At 47.2% G+C, this 21,089-nt stretch overlaps 1 protein-coding gene across 9 annotated transcripts in view; it reads left to right on the top strand.

Moving 5' to 3' along the window:
- LOC134949185 (leucine-rich repeat and fibronectin type III domain-containing protein 1-like protein) overlaps positions 1-21,089 on the top strand; it is a 934,368-nt gene that overhangs the window by 627,071 nt on the left and 286,208 nt on the right. The window contains exon 1 of one of the 9 annotated variants that reach the window (XM_063937632.1): positions 16,169-16,230. The exons of the other annotated variants lie outside the window; for them this stretch is intronic. The gene's annotated coding sequence lies outside the window, so the exon portion shown is untranslated. Of the gene's footprint in view, positions 1-16,168; positions 16,231-21,089 lie in introns of those variants that run through there. 9 annotated transcript variants of the gene reach the window in all.

Raw genomic sequence — 21,089 nt, 5'->3', positions numbered from 1 at the left:
ATTCTGGAGATTATGGGAACCAGTGCAGGGATGTAGGGAAGTGCAGGGAAAGAGGAACTCTCCAGCTCAAGTTGTAATACTGTTTAGAATTGATAAAGATGGGTGATGGGGAGGCCAGCTATAACAGCCAAGAGTACAAAGAGATCCGATAGACTGAGAATCAGCCCCACAGTGCATCACACAATAGAGCCTCTCCTTATGTCTCCTCACTATTAAGGTGGCCATACACTAGTGCCGGATCCGACAAATCTATACTGCAGCCTCTGTGATCCACAGGCTCCGATCCGATGAGCATGGGACTGCACAGCGGATCAGATTGACCTGCAATTTGCCACTTTTCATCTGATTTCTCGTCCAGATGCGTCAAAATCGGATGAAATCGGGCAAAATCGCACTAGTGTACGGGCACCTTCAGGATTTTCTAAGAAACAAATGATACTAAATGAAACAGTATTTCAGGAGATAAAATGTTTAATAAATAAAGGGACTGATCTTTAAGTGTTAGTGCAGTAACCCATTGTGCAGTAATCCAATTTGCATTGTATATGGCCATACATAATAGATGTAGAGATGAGCGCCTGAAATTTTTCGGGTTTTGTGTTTTGGTTTTGGGTTCGGTTCCGCGGCCGTGTTTTGGGTTCGAACGCGTTTTGGCAAAACCTCACCGAATTTTTTTTGTCGGATTCGGGTGTGTTTTGGATTCGGGTGTTTTTTTCAAAAAACACTAAAAAACAGCTTAAATCATAGAATTTGGGGGTCATTTTGATCCCAAAGTATTATTAACCTCAAAAACCATAATTTACACTCATTTTCAGTCTATTCTGAATACCTCACACCTCACAATATTATTTTTAGTCCTAAAATTTGCACCGAGGTCGCTGTGTGAGTAAGATAAGCGACCCTAGTGGCCGACACAAACACCGGGCCCATCTAGGAGTGGCACTGCAGTGTCACGCAGGATGTCCCTTCCAAAAAACCCTCCCCAAACAGCACATGACGCAAAGAAAAAAAAGAGGCGCAATGAGGTAGCTGTGTGAGTAAGATTAGCGACCCTAGTGGCCGACACAAACACCGGGCCCATCTAGGAGTGGCACTGCAGTGTCACGCAGGATGGCCCTTCCAAAAAACCCTCCCCAAACAGCACATGACGCAAAGAAAAAAAGAGGCGCAATGAGGTAGCTGTGTGAGTAAGATTAGCGACCCTAGTGGCCGACACAAACACCGGGCCCATCTAGGAGTGGCACTGCAGTGTCACGCAGGATGTCCCTTCCAAAAAACCCTCCCCAAACAGCACATGACGCAAAGAAAAAAAGAGGCGCAGTGAGGTAGCTGTGTGAGTAAGATTAGCGACCCTAGTGGCCGACACAAACACCGGGCCCATCTAGGAGTGGCACTGCAGTGTCACGCAGGATGTCCCTTCCAAAAAACCCTCCCCAAACAGCACATGACGCAAAGAAAAAAAGAGGCGCAATGAGGTAGCTGACTGTGTGAGTAAGATTAGCGACCCTAGTGGCCGACACAAACACCGGGCCCATCTAGGAGTGGCACTGCAGTGTCACGCAGGATGTCCCTTCCAAAAAACCCTCCCCAATCAGCACATGATGCAAAGAAAAAGAAAAGAAAAAAGAGGTGCAAGATGGAATTGTCCTTGGGCCCTCCCACCCACCCTTATGTTGTATAAACAAAACAGGACATGCACACTTTAACCAACCCATCATTTCAGTGACAGGGTCTGCCACACGACTGTGACTGATATGACGGGTTGGTTTGGACCCCCCCCAAAAAAGAAGCAATTAATCTCTCCTTGCACAAACTGGCTCTACAGAGGCAAGATGTCCACCTCATCTTCACCCTCCGATATATCACCGTGTACATCCCCCTCCTCACAGATTATCAATTCGTCCCCACTGGAATCCACCATCTCAGCTCCCTGTGTACTTTGTGGAGGCAATTGCTGCTGGTCAATGTCTCCGCGGAGGAATTGATTATAATTCATTTTAATGAACATCATCTTCTCCACATTTTCTCTATCGTCCTAGTGGATGCTGGGGTTCCCGAAAGGACCATGGGGAATAGCGGCTCCGCAGGAGACAGGGCACAAAAGTAAAGCTTTTCCGATCAGGTGGTGTGCACTGGCTCCTCCCCCTATGACCCTCCTCCAGACTCCAGTTAGATTTTTGTGCCCGGCCGAGAAGGGTGCAATTCTAGGTGGCTCTCCTAAAGAGCTGCTTAGAGAAAGTTTAGCTTAGGTTTTTTATTTTACAGTGAGTCCTGCTGGCAACAGGATCACTGCAACGAGGGACTGAGGGGAGAAGAAGTGAACTCACCTGCGTGCAGGATGGATTGGCTTCTTGGCTACTGGACATCAGCTCCAGAGGGACGATCACAGGTACAGCCTGGATGGTCACCGGAGCCGCGCCGCCGGCCCCCTTGCAGATGCTGAAGTTAGAAGAGGTCCAGAATCGGCGGCTGAAGACTCTGACAGTCTTCTAAAGGTAGCGCACAGCACTGCAGCTGTGCGCCATTTTCCTCTCAGCACACTTCACACGCTGTCACTGAGGGTGCAGGGCGCTGGGGGGGGGCGCCCTGGGAGGCAAATGTAAACCTATATACTGGCTAAAAATACCTCACATATAGCCCCCAGAGGCTATATGGAGATATTTAACCCCTGCCAAACTTCACTAAAGAGCGGGAGACGAGCCCGCCGGAAAAGGGGCGGGGCCTATCTCCTCAGCACACAGCGCCATTTTTTCTCTCACAGAAAGGCTGGAGAGAAGGCTCCCAGGCTCTCCCCTGCACTGCACTACAGAAACAGGGTTTAAACAGAGAGGGGGGCACTAATTGGCGATATAAATATATATATAAAGATGCTATTAGGGAGAAACACTTATATAAGGTTGTCCCTATGTAATTATAGCGTTTTTTGGTGTGTGCTGGCAAACTCTCCCTCTGTCTCTCCAAAGGGCTAGTGGGGTCCTGTCCTCTGTCAGAGCATTCCAGGTGTGTGTGCTGTGTGTCGGTACGTGTGTGTCGACATGTATGAGGACGATGTGGGAGGAGGCGGAGAAATTGCCTGTAATGGTGATGTCACTCTCTAGGGAGTCGACACCGGAATGGATGGCTTATTTAGGGAATTACGTGAAAATGTCAACACGCTGCAAGGTCGGTTGACGACATGAGACGGCCGACAAACAATTAGTACCGGTCCAGGCGTCTCAGAAACACCGTCAGGGGTTTTTAAAAAAAAAAACGCCCATTTACCTCAGTCGGTCGACACAGACACAGACACGGACACTGAATCCAGTGTCGACGGTGAATAAACAAACGTATTCCTCATTAGGGCCACACGTTAAGGGCAATGAAGGAGGTGTTACATATTTCTGATACTACAAGTACCACAAAAAAGGGTATTATGTGGGAGTGAAAAAACTACCTGTAGTTTTTCCTGAATCAGATAAAATAAAATGAAGTGTGTGATGATGCGTGGGTTTACCCCGATAGCAAATATTGGCGTTATACCCTTTCCCGCCAGAAGTTAGGGCGCGTTGGGAAACACCCCTTAGGGTGGATAAGGCGCTCACACGCTTATCAAGTGGCGTTACCGTCTCCAGATACGGCCGCCCTCAAGGAGCCAGCTGATAGGCAGCTGGAAAAATATCCTAAAAAGTATATACACTCATACGGTGGTTATACTGCGACCAGCGATCGCCATCAGCCTGGAGATGCAGTGCTGGGTTGGCTTGGTCGAATTCCCTGACTAAAAATATTTTATTGATATAGAGCATTTAATAGGATGCATTCTATATATATGTATGCGAGATGCACAGAGGGATATTTGCACTCTGGCATCAAGATAAGTGCGTTGTCCATATCTCCCAGAAGATGTCATGGACACGACAGTGGTCAGGTGATACAGATCCCATACGGCACATGGAAGTATTGCCGTATAAAGGGAAGGAGTTATTTGGGGTCGGTCCATCGGACCTGGGGGCCACGGCTACAGCTGGGAAATCCAACCTTTTTACCCCAAGTTACATCTCAGCAGAAAAAGACACTGTCTTTTCAGCCTCAATCCTTCCGTTTCCCATGTGGGAAAGCGGGAAAAAGGCCAGTCATATCTGCCCAGACATAGAGGAAAGGGAAGTAGACTGCAGCAGGCAGCCCCTTCCCAGGAAAAGAAGCCCTCCACCGCGTCTGCCAAGTCCTCAGCGTGACGCTGGGGCCGTGCAAGCGGACTCAGGTGAGGTGGGGGGGTAGTCTCAAGAGTCTCAGCGCGCAGTGGGATCACTCGCAAGTTGACCCCTAGATCGTACAAGTATTATCCCAGGGGTACAGATTGGAGAGTCGAGACATTGTTTCCTCGCAGGTTCCTGAAGCCTGCTTTACCAACGGCTCCCTCAGACAGGGAGGCAGTATTGGGAAAAAATTCACAAGCTGTATTTCCAGCAGGTGATAATCAAAGTACCCCTCCTACAACAAGGAAAAGGGTATTAGTCTTCCACACTATATTGTGGTACTGAAGCCAGACGGCTTGGTGAGACATAGTCTAAATCTGAAATCTTTGAACACTTACATAAAAAGGTTCAAATCAAGATGGAGTCACTCAGAGCAGTGATAGAGAACCGGAAAAAAGGGGACTATATGGTGTCCCTGGACATCAAGGATTACCTCCATGTCCAAATTTGCCCTTCTCAACAAGGGTACCTCTGGTTCGTGATACAGAACTGTCAATATCAGTTTCAGACGCTGCCGTTGAATTATCCACGGCACCCCGGGCCTTTACCAAGGTAATGGCCGAAAAGATGATTCTTAAAAGAAGAAAGGCATCTTAATTATCCCTTACTTGGACAATATCCTGAAAGGGGCAAGTTTCCAGAGAACAGTTGGAGGTCGGAAAAGAACTATCTAAAGTAGTTCTACGACAGCACGAGTGGATTCTAAATATTCCAAAAATCGCAGCTGTTTTCCGATGATACGTCTGCTGTTCCTAGGAATGATTCTGGGCATAGTCCAGAAAGAGGTATTTCTCCTGGAGGGGAAAGCCAGGGAGTTATCCGACCTAGTCAGAAACCTCCTAAAACCAGGCCAAGTATCAGTGCATCAATACACAGGAGTCCTGGGAAAAATGGTGGCTTCTTACGAAGCGATTCCATTCGGCAGATCTCACGCAAAAACTTTTCAGGGGGATTTGCGGGACGAATGGTCCGGATCGCATCTTCAGATGCATCAGCGGATAACCCTGTCTCCAAGGACAAGGGTGTCTCTTCTGTGGGGGCTGCAGAGTGCTCATCTTCTAGAGGGCAGCACATTCAGCATTCAGGACTGTGTTCTGGTGACCACGGATGCCAGTCTGAGAGGCTGGGGAACAGTCACACAGGGAAGAAATTTCCAAGGAAGTGTGGTCAAGTCTGGAGATTCTCTCCACATGAATATACTGGAGCTAAGGGCAATTTACGATGCTCTGAGCCTAGGAAGACCTCTGCTTCAAAGTCAACCGGTGCTGATCCAGTAGGACATCATCATGGCAGTCGCCCACGTAAACAGACGGGGCGGCACAAGAAGCAGGAGGGCAATGACAGCAAGGATTCTTCGCTGGGCGAAAAATCATGTGATAACACTGTCAGCAGTGTTCATTCCGGGAGTGGACAACTAGGAAGATTTCCTCAGCATGAATGAATTCCACCCGGAAAAGTGGGAACTTCATCTGGAAGTTTCCACATGTTTGTAAACCGTTGGGAAAGACCAAAGGTGGTTATGATGGCGTCCCACATGAAGCGCCAGGTCTAGAGACCCTCAGGCAATAGCTGGGACGCTCTGGTAACACCGTGGGTGTACCAGTCGGTGTATGTGTTCCCTCCTCTGCCTTTCATACCCAGTGTATGGAGAATGATAGGAAGGAGAGGAGTAAGAACTATACTCGTGGCTCCGGTTTGGCCAAGAAGAACTTGGTACCCGGAACTTCAAGAGATACTAGAAAGGATCTTGATTCAGCAAGAATCATGTCTGTTCCATGACTTACCGCAGCCGCGTTGACGGGTGAACGCCGGATCCTAAGGGAAAAAGGCATTCCGGAAGAGGTCATCCCTACCCTGGTCAGAGCCAGGAAGGAGGTGACCGCACAACATTATCACTGCTTAGGTGAAAATGTGTTCCATGGTGTGAGGCCAGGAAGGCTCCACGGAAGAATTTCAACTAGGTTAATTCCTACATTTCCTGCAAACAGGAGTGTATATGGGTCTCAAATTGGGGTCCATTAAGGTTCAAATTTCGACCGGTCGATTTTCTTCCAGAAAGAAATTGGCTTCAGTTCCTGAAGTCCAGAAGTTGTTAAGGGAGTACTGCATATACAACCCCCTTTTGATGTCTCCAGTGGCACTGGGCGATCTCAACGTAGTTTGGGATTCCTAAAATCACATTGGTTTAAACAACTCAAATCTGTGGATTTGATATATCTCACATGGAAAGCGACCATGCTGTTGGTCCTGGCCTCGGCCAGGCGAGTGTCAGAATTGGCGGCTTTATCTCACAAAGCCATATCTGATTGTCCATTCGGACAGAGCAAAGCTGTGGACTCGTCCCCAGTTTCTCCCTAAGGTGGTGTCAGCGTTTCACCTGAACCAGCTTATTGTGGTACCTGCGGCTACTAGGGACTTGGAGGACTCCAAGTTGCTGGATGTTGTCAGGGCCCTGAAAATATAGTTTCCAGGTCGGCTGGAGTCAGGAAATCTGACTTGCTGTTTATCCTGTATGCACCCAACAAGCTGGGTGCTCCTGCTTCTAAGCAGACTATTGCTCGTTGGATTTGTAGTACAATTCAGCTTGCACATTCTGTGGCAGGCTTGCCACAGCAAAAAATATGTAAATGCCCATTCCACAAGGAAGGTGGGCTCATCTTGGGCGGCTGCCCGAGGGGTCTCGGCATTACAACTCTGCCGAGCAGCTACGTGGTCGGGGGAGAACACGTTTGTAAAATTCTACAAATTTGATACCCTGGCAAAAAGAGGACCTGGAGTTCTCTCATTCGGTGCTGCAGAGTCATCCGCACTCTCCCGCCCGTTTGGGAGCTTTGGTATAATCCCCATGGTCCTTTCAGGAACCCCAGCATCCACTAGGACGATAGAGAAAATAAGAATTTACTTACCGATAATTCTATTTCTCGGAGTCCGTAGTGGATGCTGGGCGCCCATCCCAAGTGCGGATTATTCTGCAATACTTGTACATAGTTATTGTTACAAAAATCGGGTTATTGTTGTAGGAAGCCGTCTTTCAGAGGCTCCTTTTGTTATCATACTGTTAACTGGGTTTAGATCACAAGTTGTACGGTGTGATTGGTGTGGCTGGTATGAGTCTTACCCGGGATTCAAAATTCCTCCCTTATTGTGTACGCTCGTCCGGGCACAGTACCTAACTGGAGTCTGGAGGAGGGTCATAGGGGGAGGAGCCAGTGCACACCACCTGATCGGAAAAGCTTTACTTTTGTGCCCTGTCTCCTGCGGAGCCGCTATTCCCCATGGTCCTTTCAGGAACCCCAGCATCCACTACGGACTCCGAGAAATAGAATTATCGGTAAGTAAATTCTTATTTTCTGGATGTAACCTCGTACGCCGATTGCTGACAAGGTGAGCGGCGGCACTAAACACTCTTTCGGAGTACACACTTGTGGGAGGGCAACTTAGGTAGAATAAAGCCAGTTTGTGCAAGGGCCTCCAAATTGCCTCTTTTTCCTGCCAGTATAAGTACGGACTGTGTGACGTGCCTACTTGGATGCGGTCACTCATATAATCCTCCACCATTCTATCAATGTTGAGAGAATCATATGCAGTGACAGTAGACGACATGTCCGTAATCGTTGTCAGGTCCTTCAGTCCGGACCAGATGTCAGCATCAGCAGTCGCTCCAGACTGCCCTGCATCACCGCCAGCGGGTGGGCTCGGAATTCTGAGCCTTTTCCTCGCACCCCCAGTTGCGGGAGAATGTGAAGGAGGAGATGTTGACAGGTCGCGTTCCGCTTGACTTGACAATTTTGTCACCAGCAGGTCTTTCAACCCCAGCAGACTTGTGTCTGCCGGAAAGAGAGATCCAAGGTAGGCTTTAAATCTAGGATCGAGCACGGTGGCCAAAATGTAGTGCTCTGATTTCAACAGATTGACCACCCGTGAATCCTTGTTAAGCGAATTAAGGGCTGCATCCACAAGTCCCACATGCCTAGCGGAATCGCTCCCTTTTAGCTCCTTCTTCAATGCCTCCAGCTTCTTCTGCAAAAGCCTGATGAGGGGAATGACCTGACTCAGGCTGGCAGTATCTGAACTGACTTCACGTGTGGCAAGTTCAAAGGGCATCAGAACCTTGCACAACGTTGAAATCATTCTCCACTGCACTTGAGACAGGTGCATTCCACCTCCTATATCGTGCTCAATTGTATAGGCTTGAATGGCCTTTTGCTGCTCCTCCAACCTCTGAAGCATATAGAGGGTTGAATTCCACCTCGTTACCACTTCTTGCTTCAGATGATGGCAGGGCAGGTTCAGTAGTTTTTGGTGGTGCTCCAGTCTTCTGTACGTGGTGCCTGTACGCCGAAAGTGTCCCGCAATTTTTCTGGCCACCGACAGCATCTCTTGCACGCCCCTGTCGTTTTTTAAAAAATTCTGCACCACCAAATTCAAGGTATGTGCAAAACATGGGACGTGCTGGAATTTGCCCATATTTAATGCACACACAATATTGCTGGCGTTGTCCGATGCCACAAATCCACAGGAGAGTCCAATTGGGGTAAGCCATTCCGCGATGATCTTCCTCAGTTGCCGTAAGAGGTTTTCAGCTGTGTGCGTATTCTGGAAAGCGGTGATACAAAGCGTAGCCTGCCTAGGAAAGAGTTGGCGTTTGCGAGATGCTGCTACTGGTGCCGCCGCTGCTGTTCTTGCGGCGGGAGTCCATACATCTACCCAGTGGGCTGTCACAGTCATATAGTCCTGACCCTGCCCTGCTCCACTTGTCCACATGTCCGTGGTTAAGTGGACATTGGGTACAACTGCATTTTTTAGGACACTGGTGAGTCTTTTTCTGACGTTCGTGTACATTCTCGGTATCGCCTGCCTAGAGAAGTGGAACCTAGATGGTATTTGGTAACGGGGGCACACTGCCTCAATAAATTGTCTAGTTCCCTGTGAACTAACGGCGGATACCGGACGCACGTCTAACACCAACATAGTTGTCAAGGCCTCAGTTATCCGCTTTGCAGTAGGATGACTGCTGTGATATTTCATCTTCCTCGCAAAGGACTGTTGAACAGTCAATTGCTTACTGGAAGTAGTACAAGTGGGCTTACGACTTCCCCTCTGGGATGACCATCGACTCCCAGCGGCAACAACAGCAGCGCCAGCAGCAGTAGGCGTTACACGCAAGGATGCATCGGAGGAATCCCAGGCAGGAGAGGACTCGTCAGAATTGCCAGTGACATGGCCTGCAGGACTATTGGCATTCCTGGGGAAGGAGGAAATTGACACTGAGGGAGTTGGTGGGGTGGTTTGCGTGAGCTTGGTTACAAGAGGAAGGGATTTACTGGTCAGTGGACTGCTTCCGCTGTCACCCAAAGTTTTTGAACTTGTCACTGACTTATTATGAATGCGCTGCAGGTGACGTATAAGGGAGGATGTTCCGAGGTGGTTAACGTCCTTACCCCTACTTATTACAGCTTGACAAAGGGAACACACGGCTTGACACCTGTTGTCCGCATTTCTGGTGAAATACCTCCACACCGAAGAGCTGATTTTTTTGGTATTTTCACCTGGCATGTCAACGGCCATATTCCTCCCACGGACAACAGGTGTCTCCCCGGGTGCCTGACTTAAACAAACCACCTCACCATCAGAATCCTCCTGGTCAATTTCCTCCCCAGCGCCAGCAACACCCATATCCTCCTCATCCTGGTGTACTTCAACACTGACATCTTCAATCTGACTATCAGGAACTGGACTGCGGGTGCTCCTTCCAGCACTTGCAGGGGGCGTGCAAATGGTGGAAGGCGCATGCTCTTCACGTCCAGTGTTGGGAAGGTCAGGCATCGCAACCGACACAATTGGACTCTCCTTGTGGATTTGGGATTTCGAAGAATGCACAGTTCTTTGCTGTGCTGCTTTTGCCAGCTTGAGTCTTTTCATTTTTCTAGCGAGAGGCTGAGTGCTTCCATCCTCATGTGAAGCTGAACCACTAGCCATGAACATAGGCCAGGGCCTCAGCCGTTCCTTGCCACTCCGTGTGGTAAATGGCATATTGGCAAGTTTACGCTTCTCCTCCGACAATTTTATTTTAGGTTTTGGAGTCCTTTTTTTACTGATATTTGGTGTTTTGGATTTGACATGCTCTGTACTATGACATTGGGCATCGGCCTTGGCAGACGACGTTGCTGGCATTTCATCGTCTCGGCCATGACTAGTGGCAGCAGCTTCAGCACGAGGTGGAAGTGGATCTTGATCTTTCCCTAATTTTGGAACCTCAACATTTTTGTTCTCCATATTTTAATAGGCACAACTAAAAGGCACCTCAGGTAAACAATGGAGATGGATGGATTGGATACTAGTATACAATTATGGACGGGCTGCCGAGTGCCGACACAGAGGTAGCCACAGCCGTGAACTACCGCACTGTACTGTGTCTGCTGCTAATATATAGACTGGTTGATAAAGAGATAGTATACTCGTAACTAGTATGTATGTATAAAGAAAGAAAAAAAAACCACGGTTAGGTGGTATATACAATTATGGACGGGCTGCCGAGTGCCGACACAGAGGTAGCCACAGCCGTGAACTACCGCACTGTACTGTGTCTGCTGCTAATATAGACTGGTTGATAAAGAGATAGTATACTCGTAACTAGTATGTATGTATAAAGAAAGAAAAAAAAACCACGGTTAGGTGGTATATACAATTATGGACGGGCTGCCGAGTGCCGACACAGAGGTAGCCACAGCCGTGAACTACCGCACTGTACTGTGTCTGCTGCTAATATATAGACTGGTTGATAAAGAGATAGTATACTCGTAACTAGTATGTATGTATAAAGAAAGAAAAAAAAACCACGGTTAGGTGGTATATACAATTATGGACGGGCTGCCGAGTGCCGACACAGAGGTAGCCACAGCCGTGAACTACCGCACTGTACTGTGTCTGCTGCTAATATATAGACTGGTTGATAAAGAGATAGTATACTCGTAACTAGTATGTATGTATAAAGAAAGAAAAAAAAACCACGGTTAGGTGGTATATACAATTATGGACGGGCTGCCGAGTGCCGACACAGAGGTAGCCACAGCCGTGAACTACCGCACTGTACTGTGTCTGCTGCTAATATAGACTGGTTGATAAAGAGATAGTATACTCGTAACTAGTATGTATGTATAAAGAAAGAAAAAAAAACCACGGTTAGGTGGTATATACAATTATGGACGGGCTGCCGAGTGCCGACACAGAGGTAGCCACAGCCGTGAACTACCGCACTGTACTGTGTCTGCTGCTAATATATAGACTGGTTGATAAAGAGATAGTATACTCGTAACTAGTATGTATGTATAAAGAAAGAAAAAAAAACCACGGTTAGGTGGTATATACAATTATGGACGGGCTGCCGAGTGCCGACCCAGAGGTAGCCACAGCCGTGAACTACCGCACTGTACTGTGTCTGCTGCTAATATAGACTGGTTGATAAAGAGATAGTATACTCGTAACTAGTATGTATGTATAAAGAAAGAAAAAAAAAACCACGGTTAGGTGGTATATACAATTATGGACGGGCTGCCGAGTGCCGACACAGAGGTAGCCACAGCCGTGAACTACCGCACTGTACTGTGTCTGCTGCTAATATAGACTGGTTGATAAAGAGATAGTATACTCGTAACTAGTATGACTATAAAGAAAGAAAAAAAAACCACGGTTAGGTGGTATATACAATTATGGACGGGCTGCCGAGTGCCGACACAGAGGTAGCCACAGCCGTGAACTACCGCACTGTACTGTGTCTGCTGCTAATATAGACTGGTTGATAAAGAGATAGTATACTACTAATATTATATATACTGGTGGTCAGGTCACTGGTCACTAGTCACACTGGCAGTGGCACTCCTGCAGCAAAAGTGTGCACTGTTTAATTTTAATATAATATTATGTACTCCTGGCTCCTGCTATAACCTATAACTGGCACTGCAGTAGTGCTCCCCAGTCTCCCCCACAATTATAAGCTGTGTGAGCTGAGCAGTCAGACAGATATATAATATATATAGATGATGCAGCACACTGGCCTGAGCCTGAGCAGTGCACACAGATATGGTATGTGACTGACTGAGTCACTGTGTGTATCGCTTTTTTCAGGCAGAGAACGGATATATTAAATAAACTGCACTGTGTGTCTGGTGGTCACTCACTATATAATATATTATGTACTCCTGGCTCCTGCTATAACCTATAACTGGCACTGCAGTAGTGCTCCCCAGTCTCCCCCACAATTATAAGCTGTGTGAGCTGAGCAGTCAGACAGATATATATAATATTATATATAGATAATAGATGATGCAGCACACTGGCCTGAGCCTGAGCAGTGCACACAGATATGGTATGTGACTGAGTCACTGTGTGCTGTGTATCGCTTTTTTCAGGCAGAGAACGGATTATAAAGTAAACTGCACTGTCCTCACTAGTAAACTCTCTCCACTCAGTCTCTACACTTCTACAGTAACAGTACTCCTCCTAGTCAGCTCCAGTAAATCTCTCTCAGTCTCTTATAATCTAAATGGAGAGGACGCCAGCCACGTCCTCTCCCTATCAATCTCAATGCACGTGTGAAAATGGCGGCGACGCGCGGCTCCTTATATAGAATCCGAGTCTCGCGATAGAATCCGAGCCTCGCGAGAATCCGACAGCGTCATGATGACGTTCGGGCGCGCTCGGGTTAACCGAGCAAGGCGGGAAGATCCGAGTCGCTCGGACCCGTGAAAAAAAAACATGAAGTTCTGGCGGGTTCGGATTCAGAGAAACCGAACCCGCTCATCTCTAAATAGATGTATCCCGCAAGTCACTGTGGCATGGCCTGGCAGCACTTTACCATCTCAGCATGTCAGCCATGAAAGCACTGGAAGGAAGAACTGCACAGCCAGTCCTTCCGCCAGGCGGACCAGTACATGAGGCCATCGGTCCTTCTGTTGTTCCAGATGGCCAACCTGCACCTGCTAATATTTGTCAGTCTGTCGTCCATTCTGAGAGACCAGGCAAGCATAATGCCATGCCATGTAGGTTCAGGGGAAATTTGAGGAAAAATTACTTAGCAGTAAGGGTAGTGTACAAGTGGAATAGCCTCCCACAGTGCCGGACTGCCCATCTGACACTTCTGGCAAATGCCAGAAGGGCCATTGGGCTGGGGGGGGGCGGTCCTGTCACACAGAGAGCCGGGAAGGTCGCACGTAGCGTAACGCAGCCTCCGGCTCTCTGGTCTGACCACTTCCCCCCCATCTCCATGGAAATTGAGGCGTGCCGCAAGCCCATGCTCCCCTGACTCGCGGCACGCCTTTGTGTGCTGTGTCTCAAGCCCCCGCTTCCCATCCGTCTCCATGGAAATGGGGAGGTGCCATGAGTCCACGCCCCGCTGACTCGCAGCACACCGTCTGTAGTGTCTGTGCGCCCCCTTTCGTGGTGCGCACGTGCACGCACATGCCAGGGCCGATTTCAACCATCAGTCCGTCCCTGGCCTCCCATCAGAGGTGGTAGAGACTAAGGTGGTCATTCCGAGTTGTTCGCTCGTTGCCGATTTTCTCTGTATTGCGATTAGTCGCTTACTGCGCATGCGCAAGGTTCGCAGAGCGCATGCGCTTAGTTTTTTTACTCAAAAGTTAGGTATTTTACTCACGGCATAACGAGGATTTTTCATCGTTCTGGTGATCGGAGTGTGATTGACAGGAAGTGGGTGTTTCTGGGCGGAAACTGGACGTTTTATGGGAGTGTGTGAAAAAACGCTGCCGTTTCTGGGAAAAACGCGGGAGTGTCTGAAGAAACGGGGGAGTGTCTGGGCGAACGCTGGGTGTGTTTGTGACGTCAAACCAGGAACGAACCTGACTGAACTGATCGCAGTGGCAGAGTAAGTATCGAGCTACTCAGAAACTGCTAAGAATTTTCTATTCGCAAATCTGCTAATCTTTCGTTCGCAATTCTGCTATGCTAAGATACACTCCCAGAGGGAGGGCTTAGCGTGTGCAATGCTGCTAAAAGCAGCTAGCGAGCGAAGAACTCGGAATGAGGGCCTAAGACAGTAGAGCAATTTGAAAATGCATGGGATAGCCATAAGTATATCCTTAGAGAAATAATTATCAAATAAAGTTTGGGGTAAAAAAGGGGCAGACTAGATGGTCCAAGTGGTTCTTATCTGCCGTCAAATTCTATGTTTCTATGTAAGAATAGATTAACTTTCTAGGGGCAGGATCAAAGACTATTAAGTGAGTGTATACTTATGTACGGTAGCTGGACAAGCAAGTATCCTTGTTCCCATATGGTGTATTATTATTATAATTATTATTATTATTAATAATATTTATAGGCCACTACAAATGGTCTGCATATACAGACAGATATAGTGCATGGGGGAATAATGGCAAAAGTAAGGAAAGAAAAGAACATGAGGGAAGAGGGCCTTGCTCATGACAGTTTACAATTTGGCGGGGAAGAGGGGGTAGATGGGTAACACTTAGAGGTAAGTCATTTTTCCCAATTTTTTATTAGGTCTTTTCTGCTCTTGATTCCCTGTGAATTGATAAGCTGCGCTCTCTCGGATGATGATTCAGTCCACTGTTGGCTGTGTGCAGAAGTGGGGTGCACAATACAGACACGGTTTCCGGGTAAGACGGGAGTTATACATAATACAGGCAGTGCCTGAAGCACTAGCGCTGCAAGAAAAGTTCTGCCTGGCAGGATATTTTATGAACAAGACTAATACAAAGGCACTCATGTCAAGACTGAAACTCTCCCATGTCTGTTCCTTCCTATTGAAAATATATATAAAATAAAACTAGCACTGTTATTGGAGAGGAGCGCCTTGCCACTAGACGGTAAAAAGCTTGCACGGTTTTACATCTGGCTTGTTAGATTAGACAAAGTCAGAACTCCTCTTGCTAAATGGTTTATATCATCACCCTTAAGTGAGTCGCATCCGAATTGTAAGGAGCGCGCTGAAAGTTTCTATAGAAGACTCTGTAAGCCTTTATTGAGATTAGGATGGTTATAACTATAATGGTGTCTAAACAAGCTTATACTAGCAGAGAACAGAGTGGTATTCAGCTGCTTTAATCTAAGCTCCTTTCTCGTAGGTCTTAAGGATACGAAACGGCTAATTAAGTTGTAAGGAAGTTTAATGAAAGACACGGTGGTTTATTTATTGAGTGGAGAATATTTAAAATGTATGAATTCGCTGGGGAAGGAGGGGTGGGGGGCGACAAAACTGCTATTTCATTACTTTCCAAGCCAACACGACAGGTGTTACCTTTAATAAAATCTTGCAGGAAAAATCTACAAAAAAAACAACTCTGCTCAAAAGATAAACCTCAGGGACTGAGAAACTCTAGCCGCGTAGGCTTGCTTGGAGTCCTCACTGCTGGTTTCACCCAGAGGCTGAATCCATGAGAGAATGGAAGACACAGGTCATATCACTCCTGTACCTGAGAAACTCACAGAAAACCCGATGTTATCCTTTACATCACTGAACGCTAGCGTCTGAAGAGTAGCAGTTCTCATTAATGCTGAGTATGTCAGCAAACCCATTAAGTGGCCAAGAGGTCAGCCCTCATGTTGAAAGTACGTCATATAAAGAGATGAACATGTTGAAGAGGTAAAAGTGACAGTCCAGTGTTGGAACACTGCAATCTACTGACAGTGACACATTTTGTAGTTTATGGTTGGTAACGTGTAGAAGCAAAGTGATTTAATGACAGTGATGCATTTAATTGGTTGCAGTGAATAGAGTTTGTACTACATGGTGACAGAAGAATGGGTTGTTTTGAACGTTAACGCATACCAACCGAAAATAAAATCTTACGTGACAGAAGCTGACAGTCCTGTCCTATGCCGCATTCAGAATAATGTTATATCTCTATTTTTTTTTTAGCTAAAACATCACATTAGAGTCTACAGGGAAATCTAACGCTCGAACTAGTGATAAGCGGTTCAGCGGCCGGTGACAGAATAAGGCCAATTGGATGAGACGGTAATTGATTGGTAGTGCTGTCCCTGGTTCTGAAATTCTGTTTGTGTTGTAGTAAAATAAGCACGCCTGTTTTATGGCGCCCAGCAGTGTTTTACCTACAAACATCCTCTGCTAGCGGAAACTGCCATTTTGATGTAGAATTTGAAAGCCTAATGTGCATTTCTTGGCCCAGCAGTTTCCCAGCCTGTTTCTCTAGCTCAGATATTCCCAGACAAAAGGAAATCGAATAATGTTAACAATGGCCTAGAGAAATAATATCAAATTTGTAATGACTTTGGTCTATGCAGACTCACGATGGCACGATGGATTGTGTATTGGGGTCAAAACGGGGGTCCTAGTGAAGGGAATTAAATTATAGGAAATTGGGAAAATATATTTTCTGATAATGATTTTTTTTTTCTTCAACAAATGTGAAAAAATTGTCCATTGAAGACTCCTAAGGTATACTGCAGAGGGAAGGACAATCAGAAAGTACTGTGCGTCTTACATAGACTTCCTTTGTGTGGAATGAGTGAGGCTGATAATACAGAATAAAAGTGGCCTCATCAGAATGATTATTTCCAGGCTTGTGGCAATGTCTCAGATATGTAACAATGTGCACCATAGTTATACAATAGCCTGATATTAGGGATGAAGGGGATACTCTCACCTGGCAGTCCTCTGCCAGTATTACAGATTATTGTACATCAGCGAGAGCCGGTAATAAGGTCAGGAAGGGGGCAGCTGTGCTCTGGGTCAGACTTGGTATAGAGATGAAAGCTGTCACTGAGAGATTAACTGTTCTTCCTTCAGCACCTCACATAGGATCTTATTCAGAGATGAAGACAGATCGCTGCATACGCAGCCAGATCTGCGTTCATTTCCTCACATGCTGGGGGGACACCCAGCACAGGGCAAGACCGCCCAGCACGTGTGAGCCCGCATCCCGACCCATCGGAATTAATGTTGACCCCTGGCAGGCGTTTATTTTTCAGAGCGCCTGCGTGTGACGTCACGCACCACACCCCAACGCCGTGATGACACCCCCCTGAATGGCCACCGCTGTCAGTCACACAATATGTAAGGTCGCGCATGCGCACAATGGCAGGTAGGCGTGCGCAGACCACCCCGATGCGGCCACTGCGAGCAACCGTGCGGCTGCATCCAGGTCTGAATTAGGCCCATAGTCAATCGGCAGTGCATATTCAGGGGCTTATCCTGATGCATTTGCGCACACTCTTCTAGGGGTATATTTACTAAGGTGCTGGTTTTTAGAAGTGGTGATGTTGCCCATAGCAACCAATCAGATTCTACTTATCATTTATCTAGCACCTTCTAGAAGATAATAGCTAGAATCTTATTGGTTGCTATGGGCAACATCTCCACTTCTAAAAACCCGCACTTTTGTAAATATACCCCCAGCACGCTGCACCTGTGACAGCCTGTGCAGTTCCTCTTTCCTGCTTTGGGTGTCACTCTCTGCTTCTAGCACACTCTGGTCTGTATCTTATAGTGTGCTAGAAGCACCAGAGCACTGAGTGACACCCCAGGCAGGAAAGAAGAAATGCACAGATTGTGACAGGTGCAGGGTGCTAGAATGAACGTTACTTTTCCATCTGGCAGTGTGTGTCTGCTACTACATTATGCTAATGCAAGAATCCGGCTGTGAATACTAAAAATCCGTGCACAGGCATGTGGAAGCCTTACACCCGCATCATTAGTATCGGCACTTCCACCAGCCCAATGTGGGGTGCAAAAGATCCATCTGATACAGACGTCCCACCTCCGTCTGTGCACAGCGATTGAGCGCTGAAGACAGCAACAGTGTCGGACTGGGTCATGAAGGGCCCCTAAGGGGAATGCAGTGATAAGGGCCCATGCATAAGGGGTGTGGTCAGCCACCACAGAGGCTTGGCTAGCAATAGTGCATGGTTTGACACCTTTGTACATTTGTATAGTATATACTACATCCCCAATGCTTGCGCAGGGGAAGCCAGGGAGCGGGCTGCCCTTCCAACTGCTCCCACCATGAGAGAGATAAGACTAGCTGCCAGAGAGGAGGAAGACCCGCTTGTGGTGCCTTGAGGACCGTGTTTGGAAACCTCTGCTTTAGAGAAACATTTTGCTGCTGCGATCAGGTCTGAATTAGGTCTTAGGTCTAGTACAGGTGAAATACATGCCAATGTAAAACAAATCCAGCTATCTAAGCTCTTACCACTGGGATTACTTAACTATAAATTAGTAGTGAATGAATGCAGAACTACAATGCCATTCCAGTCACTGGCTGTAATTGTTTATTATCCTAAAGCCCATAGCTAACAAGAGGAAGGATCAGGGCTGTGTTGTGACAGCCCACCATGACTGGCAGAAGGGCGCATCTTGGTGTAGAATCCATGTTCATCTGTGGTCCTGCTCCTCTAATAGAGTAACAATGTATAATTCCAGTGCGCAGTCTGAAACCTGACCTCCAATGGAGAGATTGGTTCCTCGGGCTCTGGGGCCCATCAGTCTCACGCTGCCCATCACGCCCATGCCACTCACATGATCACCGCCCACTTACTGCCCACAAACACTCATTTGATAGATTGTGCGGCTCGCTGACAGATGGATCCATATGCACTATCCTGCTCCATCCATCTGCTCACGTATGATTTTGTGCATACGCAGTTATGATTTCTTTCTTATCCACTGAAACCGCCCACATTGCTATTTATGCCCAACTAAGAATCATCCCATCATGTGTAACCTGCGCCCGGAAAATGATGTGCCTGGTTGACGCCAAGAGATAGAAAATGCTACAGTTACAGTACCCAATATGTACACAATATAGCTCTTCAATGAAGTATCATATACGTAAGATTGTCCGTCTCTGGGTAAATTTACTAAGGTGGGAGATTTTTAGAACTGGTGATGTTGCCCATGGCAACCAATCAGATTCTCCTTACCTTTTATCTAGCTGCTTCTAGCAGATAATAGATATAATCTGATTGGTTGCTATGGGCAACATCACCAGTTCTAAAAATCTCCCACCTTAGTAAATTTACCCCTCTGTCTGCACAGTGTTGCTAGTAAACACTAAAAGCGCATTTTTCATGTCTAATACAATTAAATACAGTTGCAAATACAAATTGAAAGTACTAATTAAGGGGGTGATTCAGACCAGATCGCTGGGTTGCTAACCTTGCTGTCCTGCGTTCAGATAGTCGCTGCCCCCAGGGGGAGTGTAAATTTGTCGTGCAAGTGTGCGATCCTATGTGTACACCGAGCTGCAAAAAGCCACTGTGTGCAGTCTCTGCGCAACCCAGGACGTACTCCTACAGTGCGATGAGAAGAGGCTGATCAGCGCCGGAGCTGACGTCACACACCCGCCCTGAAAACGCCAGCGTTTTTCCGGACACTCCCAATAAACGCTCAGTTACCACCCACAAATGGCCTCTTCCTGTCAATCACCTTGCGAACGCCCGTACGATCGGATTTTTTGTACCATCCTGTTGCTGACCAGCGATGCCCTGTATTGTTGTATGACGCGCGTGCGCATTGCGGTGCATGCGCAGTTAGGATCTGATCACCGCTGTGCGAAAACGCATAGCAACGATCAGGTATGACTCAGGCCTTAAGTTCAATTAAATACAATTGTTGTCTTTCCCTTTAAAAATTCAAATGGAAATCTGCTTTCCGGCTACAGACCAATTGCAGATATCAATGAAATAATTTGAATAGACTGTAGCTGCCGCACTAATAGTTAATAGCATCAGTGGGAGGGATCCAAGAGCTTTAAGCCAATCAGAAGCAGATGCCGGAGACCATTATCATCATCAGTGCTTGCCGAGCACCCACAAGCTACATGCCTCCTGCGCATGTGTGTCTTTGGTGTGGTCTGAATGAGCCCTATTTACACCTAACCATGCTTCCCAAGATGTCAGCCCACCTCCTAGAATCATCAGCCCCCAATTGGCAAGACCCCCATCCAGCATCAGGGTTCGCAGGAACTCTCAGGAGCCCTGATCATCAGCAGCATATACCAGTGCTGACATATGAGTACAGGCTTGTTGCACTTATACTGATAGAAGTGAATATTGAGGCTGCCCCGTACTATGTTTATGCGCTAAACACTGTGGGTACAATAATAAAGCTGCTAGAGGACAACCATTGTCTCCTAGTTTCCGTTCAGCAGACTCAGCACATGCCGGTGGGGAAATACTGTCGGTAATGGATATTTAATGAATACTATGGGCCTCATTTAACATCGAGACATAACCCCTGTATGCATTGCCGGCTGGGTGAAAGTGTAATGCACCAATACAGGCTAATCGTTGCGCATGTGCATTACAGAACACCCTGTCACTGGCACCCGAGCGCAGGCCACCCCAGAGGAGGTGGATGTTGCTGGACCGCCCTGCAGAAGCAAGTAGTGTTAAATACCAACCGCATATTACTATTACTGCTATACTAAACCATAGGCGTGCGCAGCTAATTATATTAGGGGGTGCACCGCCGAAGGGGCGTGTCTAGTACTGCCTTTTGGGCATGTCTAGCACCACCTAGGGACATGTCTAGCACTATTTTACATTCCCTCAGTAAAATCACATGGCTTAATCACATTACTCCAAACAGTATGAGCTGAAAGTCACATTACACCACACAGTATGAGCCGAAGGTCACATTACGCCACACAGTATGAGCCGAAGGTCACATTACGCCACACAGTATGAGCCGAAGGTCACATTACGCCACACAGTATGAGCCGAAGGTCACATTACACCACACAGAATGAGCCGAAGGTCACATTACCCCACACAGTATGAGCCGAAATTTACGTTACGCCACATGGTATGAGCGAAAGTTGCCATTACGCCACACAGTATGAGCAATATATATAT

Source organism: Pseudophryne corroboree, chromosome 8 (genome assembly GCF_028390025.1).
Source record: "Pseudophryne corroboree isolate aPseCor3 chromosome 8, aPseCor3.hap2, whole genome shotgun sequence".
In the NCBI taxonomy this organism is placed as follows: Eukaryota; Metazoa; Chordata; class Amphibia; order Anura; family Myobatrachidae; genus Pseudophryne; species Pseudophryne corroboree.
Note: the sequence above shows the minus strand (reverse complement) of the source record. Positions and strands in the feature narration are given on the sequence as shown.